A 21691-nucleotide genomic window follows, 5' to 3' on the forward strand; every position below is an offset into this window, starting at 1 on the left:
AAGAACTTCACCGCTGTCTCTAAGAATATTCTAGCTTTATGAGCAACATCACTTTGATGGACTTGGGAGAATGAATAAAATACAAAATGCACTTCCCTGGTCATTTAATTGGGGGTTAAAACATTTCAACGATTTCTCAGCACATGTTTTTCAGATAATTAGCACGAATCCCTCATTTACTATGTAGACCTCAAGGAAGCTCGTTCAAATACAGAGATTTGGTGCTAATTCAAAAATCTGCCAGTATATTCATTAACGTGCTTAAAATGTACTGTACTGTAGCGAATCTGACTTATTTGCAAAGGACCCTGGGTAAGTTTTGAAAAAATGGGAATTTCACATTTTCCATTTTCTCTACATTTCTGTTGAAACACCCAAATATCAATTTAATGACCAAGATTTTCTCAGGTTCCAGAGCTGAGGACGAGGATATCTTTGGGGGCCATTATTCCACTTGTCACTGATGTCTCCATCACTCTCCGTGGAAGCCCTGGTTGACAAGCCCCATTCTCTGGTACACGGCTTCCGCTCCTCTCTTTGGTGCCGTGTCTTAAGTATTAGCCGAAGGTTGAGACATTAGCCTCAGGTGTCCTCCTCTCTGATAACCCCTTGCATTTAGGAATGTTAAGATTAAGTGAGTTAATATGTGTAAAGTGCCTGAAAGAGTTTCTGCCAGACTGTAAGTGCCATACAAATGTTAGCTTTTATTATGTGATATTATTATCATCAAAGGGAATCTTCTGATGTTAAAATTAGGGAAAAAGCCCGAGGGGGGGGGGGGTGTGGAGATTGCAGAGGAATGCTTCCAGAGGGAAAGTGGGGAAGAAACAATCTTGTGCCAAAAAATCAGAAGCTGAAAGGCTTTTTTTCTTTTCTTTTCTTTTTTTCTAGAAGTTGAAAGGCTCTGAGTTTCTCAGCAGAAAAGAAGCTGGAAGAACTAGGGCCGTCCTGTTTATCCGCTGTTGCTGTTCCTCTTTCCGTGGCTGGGGTTACCCAAAGTCAACTGCTGTTGGGAAGCAGATGCTCCTCCTCCTGACGTCTCCTTGGAAGGTCAAGGGTAGCCTAACGCTGTGTGACAGTGCCTGTGACCATCACCGCACTTCATCTCATCACGCAGGCATTTCTTCAGGTCACCTCATCCCAAGAGAAAGGGTGAGTACAGCCCAAGGTGGTGTCTTGAGAGAGAGGCCATATTTGCCTTTTTATTACAGCACATCGTTGTAACTGTTCTATTATTATTACTGTTAATCTCTTACTGTGCCCAATTTATAGATGAAACCCTGTCTGTGTGTATAGGACAAAACATGGCATGTAGCCTGCCATACTAGATGGGGTTTCAGGCATCCATCGGAGGTTCTGGAATGAATTCCCCACGGATCAGGGGGACTACTGTTTATAGAAGGAAACCTTTAAAATACTGGGAGAAAACAATTTCCAATTAAGAGTTCTACAGCCATCCAAGCTTGGAGTTGTGGGAATGATGTATACTGAAGACATTTTCAGACTTGCAGAACTGCAAAAACTTTATTTCCTATGCATTATTGCTCCGGAAGCTACTGGAAGACAGGCTCCCTCCGCCACCTCCACCCCCAAAGGAGGGAGTGAGTCTCAAAGAAAGTGGAGATGATAAAGGCGGGGCTAGTAACAGGGGGACTGGGCTTAAGAAAAAAGCAAACATATTTTTAAACACTGTTTTACATACATTTGCAATAACAACAGAGAAAATCCTCTGGAGCAGGGGTCTCCAACTTGAACTTAAATCAGCTGGAGGCTTAGTTGAGACAGTGCAAGCTTCCTGGGCAGTAACTATTGTACGTACATATTTTGGAGAGCTACCAAGGTTAATGAGGGTCGAAATGGGGCGGTTGCAAGCCGTGGTACCTGCGGCAGAAACACGGGGGTTGGGGGAGGGGCCGTGGAGCATGGGGGCTGGGAAGGAGCCGCCTATTGCAGTAAATGAAGTTTTCCTGGCGCACAGTCCCGCCTATTTGCTGGCTTGCCTTTGCTGGCCGCTTTCCCATGACAAGGGCAGACTAAGTCTGGGAGTCTTTGGGTGGGGGTGGGGGGAGGGCCCCTGAGGCCCACAGAGCCTAAAATATTTACCATCTGGCTCTTTACAGAAGAAGTTTGCCAACCCCCCGTTTTAAACGATCCGCGCTTCTACACCTGAAACCAATACAATATTGATGGCGGGGATTAGCCAATGAAAAATTTATCAAGTCGGTGTTTATCAGAATAAAAACTAAATGAAAGAAAAGCAAAAATGTACCCCCCCCCAAAACTGAATGTCGACAGAATCCTAAAAATGTTAGCGCTGGAAGAGACCACGGGCAGGTGCACTGTTCACGAGGGAGGAGACAGGTGTGTGCAGCGGCGGGGGTGGGAGTGGGGTGGGGGGTGGGCAGCTGGTCCGGGGTCCTGGGTGGTGGGGGGACCTTTCATCTTTCTCCAGGCCCTGGTCCCTCCCCTCCCCCCAGCCCTGTGTCTACCTCCACGCTGCTATCGACCGCTCATCTACCGTTGGCTTTAAGTGGCTTTCCGTCGAGGTGGGGTATTAAAAAGCCACTAGAGTAAGGGCTCATGAACGAAAAGAGCACATGACCAGGGTTTGTGGGGCGATCTAGTCTGGCGTCCGGCAGTGAGGGCCAGAGCCCTGCAGCCCTTAGGGAAATGAGATGCCCAGAGTGTGATTTGCAGTTGCCCTCTACCGTGAAGTCTTCCTCTAGCTGATTGGCAGTGATTTTATTGGTGCAAGGTATGCTTTTGCCAACTGGGAGCCTATAATCTCCCCAGTAGAGGGATGTGTTATGCCCCAATAATGGGTCCGTGATTAAAGGAGCGAGACTGATATAAAGCGAAGGTCAAGCAAAGCTTTATTTCGTGCCAAGCATCGAGAATCTAACCGAACGTTCGGGGCCACACCTCTTACAAGAGAGGGCGACCCTTCTCTGTTTCACAGACTAGCTTTTAAGGACAAAGGCCATGCGTTCAGGCCTGGCCACGCACAGGTGGCCAATGAGATTGTAACACACACAGGAAACTCCACAGTGATGCTAGGTGACCAGTTGAGTTACAATTTACCCTAGTAGACATTTGAACCAGCCTATTACACCTTGATTAGGATTGGCGCCCAAAAGGCTCCCAAGGGGCCGGGGCCCATACTGCTTGGTAGCTAGGGAGACAGTATGCAACCCCCCACTGATCGGATGTCTCCACCTGGCCTGACCCACCTTTGTATCTGGGCTTTGTTACCTTGAGCTGGTTTCCGGGACTTGTTTCTAAGTGAATCCCCTGCGGGGAAGGGGAGCCGGGACAGTTTAACTTTAATGAAATCCTCTTGCTAAGTAGGTCCTTACAGGATGGGAGTGGGGTGCAGTGGGCAAGGTTTGTGGGGAGAGGGAAGGGAGGGGCTCTGCTCCACACAGTTTCTCAGGGTCCCAGGCTGATGGCAGCTCTGCCGTCTTCAGCAGGAGGCTTCCAGGCACACTGCAGTGGTCCGCCCCTGCCCCAAGCCAGCAGGGAGTAAGGAAGGCCATGGGGGGAGGCTATGGAGCTCCATGTCATTTCTGCTCCAGTTCCACTGGCTAGAACTCAGCCACCAGCCCGCCCCTAACTACAAACGCAACTGGGAAATTTGCACATACCCGAAACATCAGGAAACACAGGATGGACTTACTTTACAGCAATATTTTAGATACCATTCCAAATCACATGCTCAGTAGGTTTTTCTCCGACTTTTCACGTGTGTGGCCATGGGCCCGTGAAGGAGCAGGTGGATTTTGGTGGTCTTCCCCATTCCTCTTGCTAAAGATGTTATTATTGCCCAAAAGTGCTTATAAAGCAAGATTCCCTTGTTACTGCTTACATCTTTTCTCCACTGGAAAGTGGCAATGAGTCAGGTGGATGTATTTCTTTATTTAGAGACGGGAGGGGGGGGGGTATGAGCAGGGGAAAGGGCAGAGGGAGAGGGAGAGAGAGAAAATGAAGCAGAGTCAGCACCGAGTGCGGAGCCTGACACAGGGTTCGATCCTGGGACCCTGAGATCATGACCCGAACCGAAATCGAGATTTGGATGCTCAGCTGACCCCACCACCCAGGTGCCCCCAGATGGGTGTTCTATAGGCTTCTTTTGTCCCGCCTGACTGTCAAAAGCACTCGGTCATTGCTATAGACGACCAGTTTCATTCTATAACTTGGGTAGCTGAAAATTAGCAGGTGGGGATTTTAGTTGAGCCTTAAAAAAGACATTGTCTCTGCAAGGACTCAGACCATGGGAGAGTGCCTACCTAGTCTGAGGCTAAACAGACTAAAGCAGAAACAGCCTTATCCATCTGCTAGCGCTGACAGGTCAGAGTGGGGCATAGAGCAGACTTTGGCTTCTCTGTCATCGTTTAAACAGGGGAACAGTCCTAATCCCAGCTACAGGGGGATGTCATCCAGGCCAGCACACCCACTTGCCTAGGGTTCCACAGGCCTGTGGCCTCCATGGATTGGGTCAGCAGGCATCCTGGATCCTGTGTCCACATTTCCATCCCAGCTCTACCAGTCGCATTGTCCCCCAGAAGCCACTATAGACTGGGAAAAGATGAAAACTCACTGTGCCCCACCTTAGCCACCTGGTTGGCTCTCCCAGCCCTTCCTGATCGCCAGGAGACATGGTGCTCCCAGCAGGAGGAGCAGACCTGGAGATCACACACCAGCGTGGGGCCGGGCAGCACCCAATGGGGGCAGAGTCGAAGCAGGTGGGGGAAAGGGAACTCTAGAGGCATCAGAGATAAATTGCACTTCCGTTAAAACACTACCTAAGGCTGTCCCATCCTTACCTAGGGGCCATTTGTTTGCTTTTGTAGTAAAAAATGCTTTGATTTAGGGTGGGCTTTGGGTATATGTTCACTTTGATTTACAAATTCCTGCCATCTAGTGGCTAAATTAAGAACGCATCTTCTCTCTTGAACAATGTTCTGATCCTTGAAATGTCAGTTGGGTTTTTTTTAAGTGCCTAATGCAGAGTAGATGTTCAAAATTATTTGACGTAAAATGAAATGTGGTTCAACCAGAAGTTTCAAGATGTAGTATGTGAAACACACAAGGATGTGAAAGAAAACAGACAGACTTGATGGCTAAGCTCTTGTCTGTGTTCTAATCCAGTAAGGATCTCTCCTAGGAGAGATTTGTCTAGAGAAAGGGGAGAGAATTGGACTACCCCGGTGGTTTTGACATCTGTCTGGACATTAGCACCACCTGGGATCTTTTAAAAATTCCACAGCCCAAGTCACATTCCAGATCAATGTTCTTCATTTCAACATACTTTATTTGAAGCAAAACAAAGGCAAGGAAATCCAAGACTTTTGAATTATATAGGATGATTATTTACTTGGTGAAAGGCTTCCTCTCTTTATGAAAAAATTCACCACAGGATTTCTTAGTGAAGCTGACTCCTTTTCTGTATCTTAAATTAGTTAAAGAAAAATTTTTTTAATTTACTTGACAGACAGAGATCACAAGTAGGCAGAGAGGCAGGCAGAGAGAGAGGAGGAAGCAGGCTCCCCACTGAGCAGAGAGCCAGACACGGGTCGATCCCAGAACCCTGGGATCATGACCTGAGCCAAAAGCAGGGGCTTTAACCCACTGAGCCACTCAGGTGCCCCTCTTAAATTAGTTTAAAAACCCAATTCTATGTTCACCTACTTGGTAATTTTTGGGGGGTTAAAGCGAAACACATCAACATATTTGTCTAAGTCATTGGCTCTATATTTTTGTACTTGTCCATCCAGCAGACCAGAAAACAGAAAGAGGAACTTTCCAAAAGAAAAGAGATTCCCCTCCCTCAGGGCTGCTGTGTATGGGTACATAGGTTGTGCACTGCACAACTCCAAGAGGCCTGTGCCACATTGGCAGTGATGGGAATCACAGCAGCATGGTGGGGCTGCTTTGACACTAGGTGTTGAGAAGGAAGAAAGAGGGCTGTTTGACTTGTGTCTCTAACATGAGAGCTGGTTGCCCACCAGCTCAGTTTAGCAAGAACCCCCAGTCAAACCCAGCAGCTGTCACTTTAAGGCCAGTACTGTTTCTCCTGGGATGGCTTCCTGCTGGTTCAGGTCATTTCTCCAGGTACATGAAGATCATCTCTCTCTCTCTTTCTCTCTCTCTCTCTCTCTCCTTCTAAATACTTTCTCTGAGAACATGTTTAAAAAAGACTTGTTTCAGCTCATCCATATTCAAGAGAACTTCATGTCTTGTGCTCTAAACATGAAAAACTCAACTAATAGAAAGATCTTGTTTACTCCCCTGAACACACATCATGACTCATCGACCTTCAATGTCAATCTTGCCTCTACTGACCAAATACTGATTTCCCCCCATATTCAAACACAAGTTTAACCTCTTCTCGAAAATATGATCAGTTTTGTGTTTCAAATGGCCTTGGAAATGTGTTTACCTGTGAGGGGAAGCCTCTCTCAGCGGGGAATCACAAAGCAGTTTCTGGGAGGGAAAGGGGTGAGCCTTGCTTGCTGGCGTGGATGGTTCGGCCTCCTGCGGAATAGAGGACTCGTAAAATTGATGTATTAAGAACGGAGGTGCTGAGCTGCTTTAGCTTCTGGCCAGGCCGGTCCTTTCATTTCTTCCAGCAACGGGGTCTTCAGTAAATATCAGAAGCTGTCTTGCAAAGTCCTGAGTCTGGGGGCTCCCCCCATCTCCAAGGTAGCTCCAGGAATTGTAGACGCTACTTTGCCCCTCTTTGCCTTCCTTGGCTGCCTGGAAGCCCAGAGCCATTTGGGGTTTCCAGCATTCTCTATTAGCTTGGCTTTCTAATGGAGTTCTTCCAAACCCACTGGGTCTTCTGAAGTTGTGTTAGTCGGTTTGGTTTTATGATTTCTGTGCCTTTGCTCTTCAGGGTTAGCTAACCCTTCAGGAAAGGAATGAGAATAAAGAAACACACCAAGTGGTAGTACGCATCTCTAACTCCGAGCTTTTGCGATCTCGTTAAGAGGCAGGCACTAGGGAAATGAGAGACCAGGAGACCCCGGACCCTGCTTCCTGCTCACGGAAGAGGAAGGGGTGGCCAGGGACAGAAACACGCTTTTGCTGTCCTTTTTCTTAACACATAGGAATCACGGGACAGAAAGCCATAGCAGTAAGCGGGGACAGCGTGTGCCTCTCGCTCAGGTGACAGGCTCGGGTGATCAGATCCACCTGGGTTCAAACCCCAGCTCCGCTGTGCGCGGTCAGTCACGTGCCTTATCCTCTGTTCTTCAGTTCATTCATCTGTAAAATGGAGATAGTAACTCACACTCCTTGGCTTTCATGAAGATTAATGGAAATACTAAACATGAACGCTTAGCACAGTGCTTGGAGAATGCATAATAGGGGCTTAATATATATTATAGCCAAATACACTAAGTATAGTTTTATCATTTTGTTATTTGTTGGAAAGAACAACTTCTAGGACAACCTTATTTCTCTCTTTAGAAGTTTCCCCAGTGTTTCTTTCTGAATTTTTATATCTGTAATGCAACTGTAGTGAGATACTAGTTTAATAAGACAGTTAAAGGTTTGATTTGCATATGGTGATCTTCAATTCAAGATAATTGGATGCTTTCTTTGCAGTTTCCTTTTTCCCAAACTTAAAAATTAACAGTATATGCTCTCAAGACACGTATCAATAAAATCACCAAGAGGTAAAGCATTCTTATATCTCCTGCACTTTTAGGAAAAATGAGTTTGCTGGAAGTTGCTCTGTTTCAGAAAGGTCAAATAGAGAGTTCTGGTTCCTTCCCTTCTGTGATGCTGAATTCACCATGAGACCCATACTTGCCGTATTTGAATTTTCCCAAGTCGTAGAGAAAGTGTCCGACAAAAAAATGAAAATTCTTACTGAAATGATGATTCGATAAAAGCCTTTTTCTAGAGGACAATTAAAATATAAACACATTCCCAAAAATAATTGCTGTTTGGGGAGTGAAGCTAAACTTGCAAATCTCAGTTAGGCTAAAGCTGCAGATAATTGAAATGGAAAGGAAAATGGCCAACTAACAGTGTCTGAAACGAATATCAAAATACAGACACTCCGACTGTTACTGGCTTTCTTAGGAATGCATTATTTACTTCAGAATTGGGATTATATTTAATTCTCTCAAAGTACAAGGCACTGAGGGAGGGAGGGGCAGATCCTTTGCCATAAGGAGCACATATCCGCTAACAGTCTGGGTCTCCGCTCCCCCACCTCAGCCCTGCTGCCAGGCTCTGTAACCCTCCAGATTCAGGCACCATTTATACAGATGTATTCGATATGCTCTTCGGGTTTTGTTTTGGTTTTTTTTTTTTTTTTTCCTCTTCAACAGTAAAAGCACCGTCCCTCTCTAGGAGGATAATTAAATTTCCCCAGATGCGTGCATGTCCCAAGCTGTAGGCCCAGGATAATTGGAGCCAAGCAGCTATTTGTTCTTTCATTTAAGTGGGTCCTAAGGCTTAGAGGTAGACAGGAAAAATCAGCGGCTTTCGAGAGCCAAGATGGCCATGGAAATGTGTAGCTAGGGTATGGCAGAACGACAAGCAGAAGCACAATCTTGATGAGAAAGGACACTTGACACTTGACCTCCATGGGGTAAAATAGAGAGTTCCCTCCCCCCCCAAAAAGGGGACAGCCTTGACTCGGGGGTAAACAACTGTGGCTCGATGCCAAAGCAGGACCAGTGTCCGGATCTTTGGATTCTTCAAGAGAAGTCCTAGATCTGGCTTTTCTAGGAACTAGTCTCTGTTTTAAAAGTTAGCAACTCGGGATGCCTGGGTGGCTCAGTCAGTTAAGCATCTGCTTCGGCTCAGGTTATGAGCCCAGTGTCCTGAGATTGAGTCTCACATTGAGTTCCCCGCTCAGTGGGGACTCACCTTGTCCGTCTCCCTCTACCTACCGCTCTGCCTGCTTGCGCACACGCTCTCTCAAATAAAATCTTTTTTAAAATTTAAAAAAGTAAAATTATCCCACAAAATAGTTTTATTTATATACTTATTTTTTAAGATTTTATTTATTTATTTGAGAGCGAGCACGTGCACAAGCAGGGGGAGGGGGAGAGGGAAAGAGAGAATCTCAAGCAGATATCACGTTGAGTGTGGAGCCTGATGCACGGCTCGATCTCACGACCCTGAGACCACGACCTAAGCAGAAATCAAGGGTAGATGCTCAACAGAGTGTACCACCCAGGTGCCCTGCTACAGTTTCCTTTAAAAGGAACTATCTAAAATAATGCATGAAATACGTTCACTCAGGTAATTCATAAAACACATATTGAACAAACAGGTTGTTCATGACCGTCACCATAAGTGTAGTGAGTAAGTAGAAAATCAGGGTGAAAACACAGCTGAGTTCGGGTATGGGTAAAAGCAAAAATCTCAGAAAGAACAAGGTATCTTAAGACAACTGGGTAAACCACTGTGGGTGGGGCAGAGCATTTGTTAGGGAACATTTTTGGTGGAAAGTCTGAAAAAAATATAGACCTGGATTCTGTGTAGGCAGTAGACAATGGCATCGCTCACTTGTTCTTTCTCGACTTAAATATTGTTTTTCTTTTTTCTTTGTTTTGTTTTTCAGTCTGGGTTTTTTTGTTTTGTTTTGTTTTGTTTTTTAAATGTAGGCTCCACACCCAACCTGGGGCTTGAACTCACGACCCCGAGATCAAGAGTCACATGGTCTACTGGCTGAGCCAGCCAGGCATCCCAAAATGTTGTTTTATAATCTCGGCAGAGCTGCTTTTTTCATCTGTGGTCTACCAGTTTCCTAGCTTCTGGCTTTCAGTTGTTTTGTCTTTACCAAGGTAATTGAATAGAAGGTGTGTCCCGGGTGAGATTCGGCACAGAGAAACGGCCAGAAGAAACTGAGCGACGTGAAATACAAGCCAGGGCAGCACACCCAGGCGTGGCGGGCTAGTCTACAGATTAGCCTAGAGGGGGCTTTCTCAGCCTCAGCACTACTTGGGGACTAAATTGCCCCTGCTTGAGGACCAAGTATACCCAGAACCACCATTCAAATTGTTAGAACTGGCAGGTATAACCACACATTTCAAAATTGCTGTGTTGGCCGATCAGAAATGGTTGACTGTCAGCAATCTCGGAGATTTCAACCTGACACGACTGTATGTCTATGTTCATTGGTATATAGCAGCCCAGTGACTGCTGGCAGTAGTAAAAAACTTGTTAGTGGAAAATAACTGCCACATCATTGAACGTCATAGTAACCAACTGTCGCAGTGGCCGTGTGTCTCAGTAGATTATAGAGATACTAAATATATTAATAGCCCAGCTAGGAAAAGCAGCTGAAAAATGTTTTCATCAATTTGCTGTGGGTCCATCAGAGGCGGAGAGTAAGTTCAGTGCCAAGAATAATGGCGTTGCCATAGCGTCTGCTCTTGGCTAATGAGATGAGAAGTCACCAGATACTAGAGCTTGCGGGGGCAGCTTCAGAGGCAGGCAGTGGAGTGTGGGGGCAGTGCTGGTGGAGGGTACTTAGTGATGGCATTGGAGCAAGAGGTGTTGGTGGCCCCGAGAGCTGTAGAGCCGTAGTTCTTCTGGTCCGTGCCACGCCGGATGTCATGATATTCACTGGCTCAGCCACCTGAGATCTGGGACACCCCATCTGGTGGTCCCCGGGCGGCAACACATCCGATCTGGCACTGGGGCCCACGACCATTTAAGGGGACCATCATTGGATGAGTTAGATGTGGTTCCTTGTGCTAAATCGTGGCTCGGACACAGGCATCATTTAGCTAATCCTAGCTGCGTCAAACGAAAGATCAGATCAGCAATTTCTAAAAAATCAGGAGTGATTTGGAAATTATTACGAAGTCCAGTGAGCAATGTGCTACCACTTAGGCTACTTGGTAAGTAGTTTGAGATTGGTACAGTTTCATTTATTTGGGGTGTACAGGGAGCACATGTATAATTTTATGTGTATATGGATTTTTATGTTCATTTTATTCCCACAGCAGTTGTAAACATATTTACTTCATTGGTGGCCATCATCAGGTGTTTAGAATCCCACTGGTTCCCAAATCCAATATTGAAGACTGAGCAATTATATTCTGTGTTTCAACATACATATTTTAAAAAGGAAACATAGAAACAGAGAGGCAAGGGGCTCCTGGGTGGTTCAGTTGGTTAAGTGTTTGCCTTCGGCTCAGGTCATGATCTCGGGGTCTTGAGATCGAGTCCCGCATCGGGCTCCTGGCTCAGGGGGAAGTCTGCTTCTCCCTCTGCCTCTGCTCCTCCCCGCCTGCTTCTGCTCTCTCTCACTCTTTCACTCTCAAGTAAATAAATAATCTGGAAAACAAAAAAAAAAGAAACAAAGAGGGGAGTTCAAATGCTTGCCCACCACGCACTCTGGATGCCTTTTCTGAGCCTCAGTTTTCCATAGTCCACGGGGTTGTGGGAAGAACTGAATGTCTGTATGCGAAGCAGTGGGGCACGTAGTAGGAACTCAAGTTCCCTCTGGAGTTTCCATTAAAGAAGGAATTCACGAGCAACCTTTTTCTATATTGACCTGATGCTTTACACCCAGTGCTTTGTATTTCACTCAGTAGCGGTGTTCATTAAACCTATTCTACTGCCTGAATTTAAAGCACCCGAAATTTAAGGGTCTAAATATTCCAGAGGAGAGTGCTTGAACTAAAATTCCTGAACTTGGCTACAGTCCCTCTCTTACCTATGATAGGGTAACCTTGAAGGAGTGCCAGTGGGGTTAATGATTTACTAAGCATGGCTTTTTCCCCAAAGATCCTTGAGCTGAGACTTTTTCAAGCCTGAATAAGGTCACATTATTCTTCTTTCAGAAGATCAAGAAGATCACATCATGCTTTTGACAATTGAATGGAGATAGTTGTCCTAAGTTGGCATTCAGAGACATGAACTTTTTTTTTTTTGCTGAAAAGCTGTGCTCTTAAATCAGATTCTTCTATATGATAAATCTTCAGAAAGTACATTCTGAACTCTTTTACCCTCTTGAGCATTATATGTTGGAGAGAAAAAAAAGTCCCCCAAAATTATCCATTTTCTTTTTTTAAAAAATTATTCATTTTCCTTATAAAAAGAAATGAACTGTTATTGTTTTTTTAAATAAAGGTTTTTTTTTTAAATAAATACAGGGAGTCATTGGGCTCAACATTTCCCCACTACCTTCGCTAAATTAATTAGGTGGCATAAACAGTTTCTTTTTAACCGACACCTCTAAGCCTGAGGAACAAAAGAGTTTTAGCACAGAGGAACAAAGAGAAATGGTTTCACCATCACAACCCTGATGACTTGAACAGCGGTGGGAACCGAGGACCGTGGTATAAAGAACAGAGGAAAGAGACAGGGAGCATGCGCATTGCTGACTTGAGGGCTCTTCTTGTGGTCATGACCTGCTCCTCCAAGGACAAGGGTCTCAATGCTCTGGTGAAACAGAAGGGGAGGTTGGGGCAATTCAGAATGCAGAGGGCCAAAAAGCCAGTGGTAGAATTGGAAAGCTTTGGGAGGTGTGTGTGGAGGGGGTGGGTGTGTCCCTCATATAATGATCAGATAGACATGTTTTGTTGACTTCTTTGACATCTCTCTAAGAGGTTTCTAGGGGATCACTTGATATTAATTCCCATTTTATCACTGCAGTATTTAGGAGAGTGGCCATGTCTGCACAGCCCAGAGGGAAATGGATCTTTCAGAAGCTGCCAAACAATGAAGGGACTTTTGGTTGCTGTCTATGTGGATCATGTCAATTGCAAAATAATCACATTTACATCTGACTATGCCTTGTATCCTCTCTGAATGCACATTTCAGGAGTATTGTTTGGAGAACGTTTCTCATTTTTAAGTTCTTCCTTGCATGTCTTCTTTATTTCCAAAAAAAGAAAAGAAAGAAAAAATTGTGAGAATCTGCCATGCAATGTGCTAGATGAGGGGCTGGCAAACTTCTTATGGCCAAATGCTTCTGTACAGCCTTTGAGCTAAGAATGGTTTTTACACTTTTAAGTGGTTGGAGGCAGGAAAAAAAAAAAAAAAGCCACCCAAAAGAATAATATTTCATGACACATTAAATAAAATGAGAGTTACATTGCAGTACCCATAAATAAAGTTTTACTGAAACACAGCCATGTGCACTGGGTTCCCTGTGTGGCTGTTTTTGTGTGGCAACAGCAGAGTTGAGTATTTGCGACAGGGACCCTATAGCTGGCAAAGCTGAAAATACTCTTTGGCCAAATCCTGTGTTGGACTCGGAGGATAAAGTTGTGACCAAGACTGACCCAATCTCTGATTTTGTGCTACTTACAGTCTAGTTACTAATGGAACAGAGAGGTAATGTGCACATAAAAGCAACAAGACGATAATTACAGATTAAGATAAACGCTGTGGCGGCAGCCGGCACAGGAGCAATGAGAAAAAAGAGAAACTGTAGTCAGGGTGGGAGAGGAAGGAGCCCTGTGGTTTGAGGGGAGGATAAAGAAATGACGTTTATAAACTGAGATCAGGAGATCAAAGGAGCCAAGCCTGTGATGGAGGAGCCAGTGGAAAGAGCTCTGTGAGGGAGGAAGGCACATATGCAAAGGTCCTGTGGCCAGAAGATTTGTATGTGTTTCAGGCAAGAGACTAGGGAAGCTGAAGGTCAGTGACGGAAGGGTACATGGAGCCGGCAGTTTAGGCACGGCCCAATTCCAAGTAGCACAGAAAGCCATAGATGGGTTTTAAGCAGGAGGGTGACGTGAAACAATTAGCTTTGATTTTAAAAAATGATTCCGATTGTCGTGTGGAAAGGGGCTAGAGGAGATTAAGCTATGAAAATTTTGTGGAGGAAGTCCATGCTGGGGATGGCTGCTGGCCACAGACATGGAGAGAAGGGAACAGGCTTGGATCGAGACTTTGCAAACAGAACTGACAGTCTCAGCCCATGAAAGCAGCGGGAAGGTCAGGATCAAGGATGCTGCACATATTTTTGACTCAAGCAACTGGATGGTTAGTGGTGTTATGTAATGAGGGAAGAATGCGTTGTTGAGGCGAGAAGCATCAAGTCAGCAGATGAATGAAAAAAGATGTGCAGGACACCTGGGTGGCTCAGTTGGCTAAGCATCTGCCTTCGGCTCAAGTCATGATCCCAAGGTCCTGAGATTGAGCCCCGCATTGGGCTCCCTCCTCAGCGGGGAGCCTGCTTCTCCCTCTGCCACTCCCCCACCCCTGCTCATGTGCTTTCTCTCTCTCTCTCTCTCTCTCTCAGATAAATAAAATCTTTAAAAAAGGATGGGTGTGTGTGCATGTGTGTACAGTGGAATATTCAGCCATGAATAATAAGGAAATCCTGTTGTTTTCAGCAACATGGGTGGACCTTGAGGGCATTATGCTAAGTGAAATAAGCCAGATTGAGAAAGACAAATACTGTATGATCTCAATTATATGTGGAATCTCAAAAAAGCCAAAGGAGTCCCTGGCTGGCTCAGTCAGTGGGACATGCAACTCGTGATCTCAGGGTTGTGAGTTCAAGCCCCACGCTGGGTGTAGGGATTACTAAAAAAAAAAAAAAAAAATTAAAAATAAGGGGCACCTGGGTGGCTCAGTATGCTGTGTCTATGCTGTGTGAAGGCGATCTTCAGTTCAGGTCATGATCCCAGGGTCTTGGGATCGAGCCCCGCATCGGGCTCTTTGCTCAGCAGGGAGCCTACTTCCTTCTCTTTCTCTGCCTGCTGCTCTGCCTTCTTGTGATCTCTCTTTCTCTGTCAAATAAATAAATAAAAATCTAAAAAAGTTTTTTAAAAATAAGTAAGCCAAACTCAGAACAACCTAGAGCAGAGTGGTGGTTACCAGCGGCCATGGGGTGGCAGAAATGGGGACGTGTTGGTCAAAGGGTACAAACTTCTAGTTATAAGATTAACCAGCTCTGGGGCGCTCAGGTAGCATGGTGATTACAGTTAATAATACTGTATTATATACTTGAAAGTCACTAAGAGAGTAAATCTTAATTGTTCTTCCCACAAAACAGAAATGGTAATTATGGGACATGACAGAGGTATTAGCTAATGCCATGGTAATCATCATTTTGCAATACATAAGGGTATCAGATCAACACGTTTTACACCTTAAGCATACGTAAGTTTTTGTGGTTTTTTTGTAAGTTTTATGTCAATTATATCTCAGTAAAGCTGGAGGGAAAAAAAAAAAGACTTCTCAGTGGAGAGGTCCAGCTTCTTCTGTAAGGGACCAAACAGTAAATATTTAGGCTTTAAAACCCCATGACCTCTGCCCCAAATGCTCAATTCTGTTCTTGTGGCCATAGATAATGACAGCCGGAGGCAATGGGTAAGTACGTGAATGGGTAAAACCTTAGTTTTGCCAGGACCCCTGTCGTGGAGTTGGATGTTCAAGTCTACGAGAGAGAAAGAGAGAGAGAGAGAGAGAGAGAGAGAGAGAGAAGCGAGTGCAGAACTCGAGATACAAATGTGGAAGTCCTTGTGATTCAGTCATGGGCCTAGATGACCGGTAAGGAGAGCTTATCAAACGAGCAAAGAAGACAAGAAAGCCCAGGATCATGCTTGGAGGTATTCCAACAACATTGTAAAAAAATGTTGGGTGGGTGGGGTAATCTTTATCAAAATTGTGTTCCTGGGATTCTTTAGGAACAGGAAACACTGCCATAAGGAAGAAGTACTCTTTTTATACACCGTGTTGATCCAAAATGGACAGCCTTCTTCAATGGCTCCCACTTCCATAATGGAGTGAAGTAAGAAGCAGTAGTTAAAGCTGCCTGGCTCCCCTGTGTAGCTGTGTGACCTCAGGTAAGTCACTTAACCTCTCTGTTCCTTAGTTTCTCTACCTGTGAAAACAGTCATAAGATTGATTACATAGGTTTGCTGTGAAGGTCTGCTGTGTAGTATTATATACAGGTCCAGTATCATTACTCCTTCTCTCAATGGCTACCTTATTCCAGAAAGAATTTGCAGCTACTCGCTCTTATTGGTCCCAAAATACAAACCCTCCACTTCTCTGTTGGTTTGGCTCACACTAAAATGAAGCTCGGTTTTACTTACCTGACTCTGTTGCTCTTGTCATCAGAACACTACCCCACCTTCTCACGACAATGCGAATGGGGTACCCCATTTAAAAACCTTCTAGTTCCACCACTGTAAGACCTCCTCATACACCCATCTCCCCCCTGGTATGGGAATCCCATGCCATTTGACTCCTCGGCTTGAATTATGTATGCTGTGTCTAGCTCCCTTAAGCCTACTCATGGCACCAGAGCCTTTATCTTTGATCTAATTTCCAGAAGTGACTGATCCGACCTACATGGAAAGGATGTTCCCCTGGACAGCATCAGAGGATACGTAATCACCCAAGAAATCAGTTAATACCATCTTCACCTTGCCTCTCCAGAAAGCTGACTCTTTACTGGCCAATTTTCATGGAAAGGAGTTAGTCTAACATTCACCTTACTGGGTTCAAGTGAGGATTACTTTGTTTTGTTCTGGTTTTCATTTAATTGAGTGTCATTGTAGACTCATTGATTTTAACATACTGGTGCATTTCAGGCAATTATCATTCCATGAAGTTTTGACGTTCACACTGTCCTACCTTTGATCAGCACCCACTCCTTCAAGCTGGTTTCTTTATCCTCTAGACATATTCCTCCTTGTCTTTGACAGAGCCGAGGCAAGACGTCCTGACCCGCATTGTTCCTGCCCCAGACCTTGGATCTGCCAAATCCACAAGGATCTCTGCTTCCTGTTAGGGGGAGGCAACATTTACACACAAAACTGCTTTCCCTGAAGACTGATAATCAAAGGGAAGAAAAAGAAACTTTTTGTCTTGCTTTTCTGGTACAAGCTCTACTTTGGAGTAAACAAGGAGCCCCAGAAGACTAAGGGAAGCTCTTCTGTTTTTGTTTTTGTTTTTAAGCTCTTCTTTACTGAGGAATTCCAGCTAGTGTTTGTAGACCAGAAGGAATGGTAGAACTAGAAAACTAGCATTTTGCAGAGCAGAAAGCTTTATTGTGGAAACATCTTTGCTGTCACCACCTTAAACCAGTGATCAATCTCAGTGTCATTGAAAGCAGGACAATGACATGGTAATACATTAGATGGGATCATGTGGTGTTGGAATCATGAAGAAAAATGTCCTTATCTTTCTTTTGAACTGCTCTTACTATGGTATAATTTATGTACCATTCCATTCGCCCATTTAAAGTGTGAAATTCAGTGGCTCTGAGTATAATCACAGAGTAGGGCCTCTATCTCCACAGTCCATTTTAGAATTTTAGAATATTTTCATTACCCCCCAGATAAACCCCACCCCCCTTACCCATCACGCACTAGTGTCCCCAGCCCCCAGCACCTGGCACCACCTCACTTACTCTGGGTCTATAGACTGGGCCTGTTCTGAACATGGAGTGAAGCCCCATGCGGTCCTCTGTGGTAACCACCTTCTTTCACTTAGCCTGCCCTTCGTAAGGTTCACCCACGTCATCGCCTGTATCAGGACTTCATTCCTTTTGATGGTTGCACGATATTCTATTGTGTGGAGGTATGGCTTTTTGTTTGGCTACTCTTCAGTTCATGGACATCTGGTGGCTTTTATCTTTGAATAGTACTGCTATGAACATTCACGTCGACTGTTTATTTGAGTGCCTGTTTTCCCAGTTTTGACTATCCACCCAAGAGTGAGACTGCTGGGTCGTATGGTAATTCTGTGTTTAACTGAGGAACAAACAGCCAGACTGTTTTCCAGCGCAGTGGCGCCATTTTGAATTCCTGCCAGCAGTGTTCGAGGGTTCCAGTTTCTCCACATCCTCACCACCATTCGTCTTACCTATTTTTTTGTGTATGGCCATCCTAACGGATGTGAAGTGGTATCTCACTGTGGTTTTCATTTGCTTTTCCTTCGATGGCTAATGACGCCGATCATCTTTTTTGTGTGTTTATTAGCCTTTTATATATTTTCTGTGGAGAAGTAGCTATTCAGATCCTTTTGCTTCTTTTCTTTCTTCCTTTTTTTTTTCTTTTTCCATTTCTAGATGTACTTTGTTGGTATTTTTTTTTTTCAAGAGCAGTTTTGGGTTCACAGCAAAATCGAGTGGAAAGTACAGCGAGTTCCCATCCAGATACCTCCTGCCTCCCCACACAGCCCAGGCTCCCTGAGCATCACCAGAGCAGTACATTTGTTACAAACGATGAACCAACAGGGACACATTATTATCAACCCAGATTCACTCTTGACGTAACTTCCAAGGGTTTAGACAAATGTGTAACAACAGGTAGCCTCCACTGTAGGTCATGCGGGGTAGTTTCCCTGTGCTGGAAACCCTCTGTGCTCCATCTCTTCCTCCCTCCCTCCTCCAAACCCCTGGCAAGGCTAATCTTTTTTATTGTTGTTGTTAACTGTTTCCTTAGTCTTGCCTTTTCCAGAACATTCCCGTACCTGGAATCATACACTACACAGAATTTTCAGATTGGCTTCTTTTACTTAGTAATATACATTGGAGGTTCCTGTGTGTCTTTTTATGGCCTGATGGCACGTTTTGTCTGAGCACTGAATAATACTCCATTGTCTGGATGGACCACTGTTTATCCATTCACCTACTGAAGGACATCTTGGATGCTCCCAAGTTTTGCCAATTATGGATAAAGATGCTATAAATATCCTTGTGCATGCTCCTTTGCCCATTTTTGAAAATTGTCTTTCACTGGGTTGTGGCCATTTTTTATACATCCTAGATACAGTTCCCTCATCAGAGAGATTGGCTGCAAACATTTTCTCCTACGCTTTGGTCTGTCCTCACTTTCTTGATGGTCTCCTTTGAAACACAAAAGTTTACAATTTTGATGTCTAGTTCATCTGTTTATATTGTTGCTGTTGCTTGTGCTTTTGGTGTCATATTAAAGAGATCATTGTTTAACCCAAGGTCATGAACAGTTACATTGTCTTCTGAGAATTTCACAAATGTAGCTCTTACATTTAGGGCTTTGGTCCGTTTTTTTAGTTAATTTTCCTATATGGTGTGATTTCTTTATCTTTTTATAGACACAGATGGAACAATTTAGAGGTGAATATACAATGACTGTAGTTTACATCAGACAAAACAGATGAGGCAAATATGGCAATTTGTTTTTAGATTTATTTTATTTATTTAAGAGAGAGACTGCAAGTGGGGAGAGGGGCAGCGGGGGAGGGAGAGGGGAAGCAGTCTCTCCAGAGTGCTGACGGAGCAAAGCAGGGCGGGAAGGAGGTGGTCCATGTGGGGGTCAATGCAGGGCTGTACACGTGGAGCTCACTACCCTGAGATCATGACCTGAGCCGAAATCAAGAATCAGGAGCTTGGCTAACTGAGCCACCCAGACACCCCAAATCTGGCAAAACAAAGTTTTTTTAAGATTGTATTTATTTATTGGACAGAGACACAGCAAGAGAGGGAACACAGCAGGGGGAATGGGAGAGGGAGAAGCAGGCCTCCTGCTGAGCAGGGAGCCCTATGCAGGGTTCAATCCCAGGACCCCAGGATCATGACCTGGGCCGAAGGCAGATGCTTAACAACTGAACCACCCAGGTGCCCCTCTAGCAAAATTTTGGTAGTTGCTAAATCTAGGTGATGGATTTATGGATGTTAATTCTACTCTTCTCTATTAAAATTTTTTTCTTTAAATGATAGAAAGTAAACGGAGATGATATAGAAATAAGAATCAGGAAAAAAACTTGATTATGAGTGAAAATATCACTAATAGAGAATAAAATTGTATTTATTTTAACTTGCATCTTAAAGCAAATTATTTATAAACTCAAGCAGGTTATAATTAGTTAGAAATTATTCGCCGCACTCCTAAGAAATACACACAATTGAATGAATTCAGAAGGGTGTCTTGACACTGCTCTTAAGAACCACTGTTCTAGAGCTTCTTGCTCTTAAAGCAACTGCCAGCCACAGGTGACTGTTGAGCCCTTGAAAAATAGTCCAAATTGAGGTGTGCTGTAGTTGTAAAGTATATTTCAAAGACTTCATGTGAGCAAAAACTAAAAAAGGAATGCAAAATATCTCATTAATTTTTTTTAATATTGATACATGTAGGAGGGATTAACATTTGGGACATAACATTTAACCTATTAGGTTAAATAAAGTGTATCATTAAAATAACGTCACTGTTTTTACTCTTTTTACTTATTTTTTAATATTTTATCTTATTTATTTATTTTTTTAAGATTTTATTTATTTATTTGACAGAGAGACCGCGAGAGAGGGAACACAAGTAGGGGGAGAGGGAGAAGGAGAAGCAGGCTTCTGCTGAGCAGGGAGCCTGATGTGGGGCTCGATCCCAAGACTCTGGGATCATGACCTGAGCCGAAGGCAGATGCTTAACCAACTGAGCCACCTAGGTGCCCCTGTTTTTGCTCTCTTTAAATATGGCTACGAAAAAATGTAAATTACATATGTGGCTTGCATTATACTACTTTTGGGCATCACTGTTCTGGAGAGAAAGGACTGAGTTCAAAGGCCTGCATTCTGATTCCCTTGCTGCCTTTTACTAGCTGTGTAACTTTGGGCCATTTCTTCCATTTCTCAGCCCTAGGGTAGGTGGGAATAAATTCATTCTGCAAATGTTGAGAGCTTTTACTATACACAGAGATCTTGGCTAAATGATGTGGGGAATATAAAACGTGAAACTGTTCGTAAACTCAAATCAGTGTTTCTCATAGTAGTCCTATTGATGAGTCAGTGAAGTGAGAGGCCAACAGTGGAAATATCTTATTTTCTCCACTAACATTAAAATAATGTCTTAAAATAATGACCATTTTACAATATGGCCAAAATCTGAGATCACATAGACACATGGCATATGTTCTCTCCATCCTGAGTCCAGAGTCTTTCTTTGTATGTGTGGTCCATTCTCCTGGAGGCTCTCTCAACTCCACATTCCGTCCAAGAAGCATGCTATGGTAGATCTCTGGTGGACTAGCGGACCTGGTATCGATGCCCGTATGTGTTCGCATACCATCCTGATGCTGGTTTTGCCACATAACTTGCTTTGACCAATGGGACTTGGCAAATTTGATAATACAGAGACTCAATGAGTATTTGCTCATCCGAGTGGAGGAAAGGGACAGGAGTGCATTCAGACAAGTGGTTATCAAGCTGGCGGGATTTTACTCCTTGGGGAATATTTGGCAATGTCTGCAGAGACCCGATTGTCATAGCTGGTCGGAAGGTGCCATTGGCATCTCGTGGGTAGAGGCCAAGGATGTCGCTAAACATCCTCCGATGAACAGGACAGCACCATCACAAGAAATTACCCAGCCCGAATGTCAGTAGTGCCAAGGTTGAGAAACCTGCTCTAGACCAGGGTTTTGTCACCACAGCCTGGGTCCTTTGGGTCAAAGATAAAGGGCTTTGGAGAGAAAATGTCTGCTCTTGAACGAACTCACCTACAGTGGTTCTTTAAATCCCGCATAGATATACCACGGACAGGTTTCTGGACTGTCTGCTACTCGTGATGATTTGATTTGATTTGATTTGATTTGATTTTTTAAAAGATTTTTTATTTTTTTATTTGACAGAGAGAGATATCACAGGCAGAGAGGCAGGCAGAGAGGAGCGGGGGAAGCAGGCTCCCTGCCGAGCAGAGAGCTCGATGTGGGGCTTGATCCCAGGACCCTGAGATCATGACCTGAGCCGAAGGCAGAGGCTTAACCCACTGAGCCA

At 44.3% G+C, this 21691-nt stretch overlaps 1 long non-coding RNA gene across 2 annotated transcripts; it reads left to right on the forward strand.

Moving 5' to 3' along the window:
- The first annotated feature begins 897 nt into the window (after positions 1-897).
- Positions 898-21576, forward strand: LOC116583182. 2 transcript variants are annotated; one of them, XR_004282641.1, is made up of 3 exons: positions 898-1152; positions 15624-15782; positions 21547-21576. It is a non-coding gene; the product is annotated as an uncharacterized LOC116583182 (long non-coding RNA). The 2 variants fall into 2 exon arrangements; XR_004282640.1 differs by lacking the exon at positions 21547-21576 and adding an exon at positions 16650-16877.
- The last annotated feature ends 115 nt before the right edge of the window (positions 21577-21691 follow it).

This window comes from Mustela erminea, chromosome X (assembly GCF_009829155.1).
Source record: "Mustela erminea isolate mMusErm1 chromosome X, mMusErm1.Pri, whole genome shotgun sequence".
NCBI lineage: Eukaryota > Metazoa > Chordata > Mammalia > Carnivora > Mustelidae > Mustela > Mustela erminea.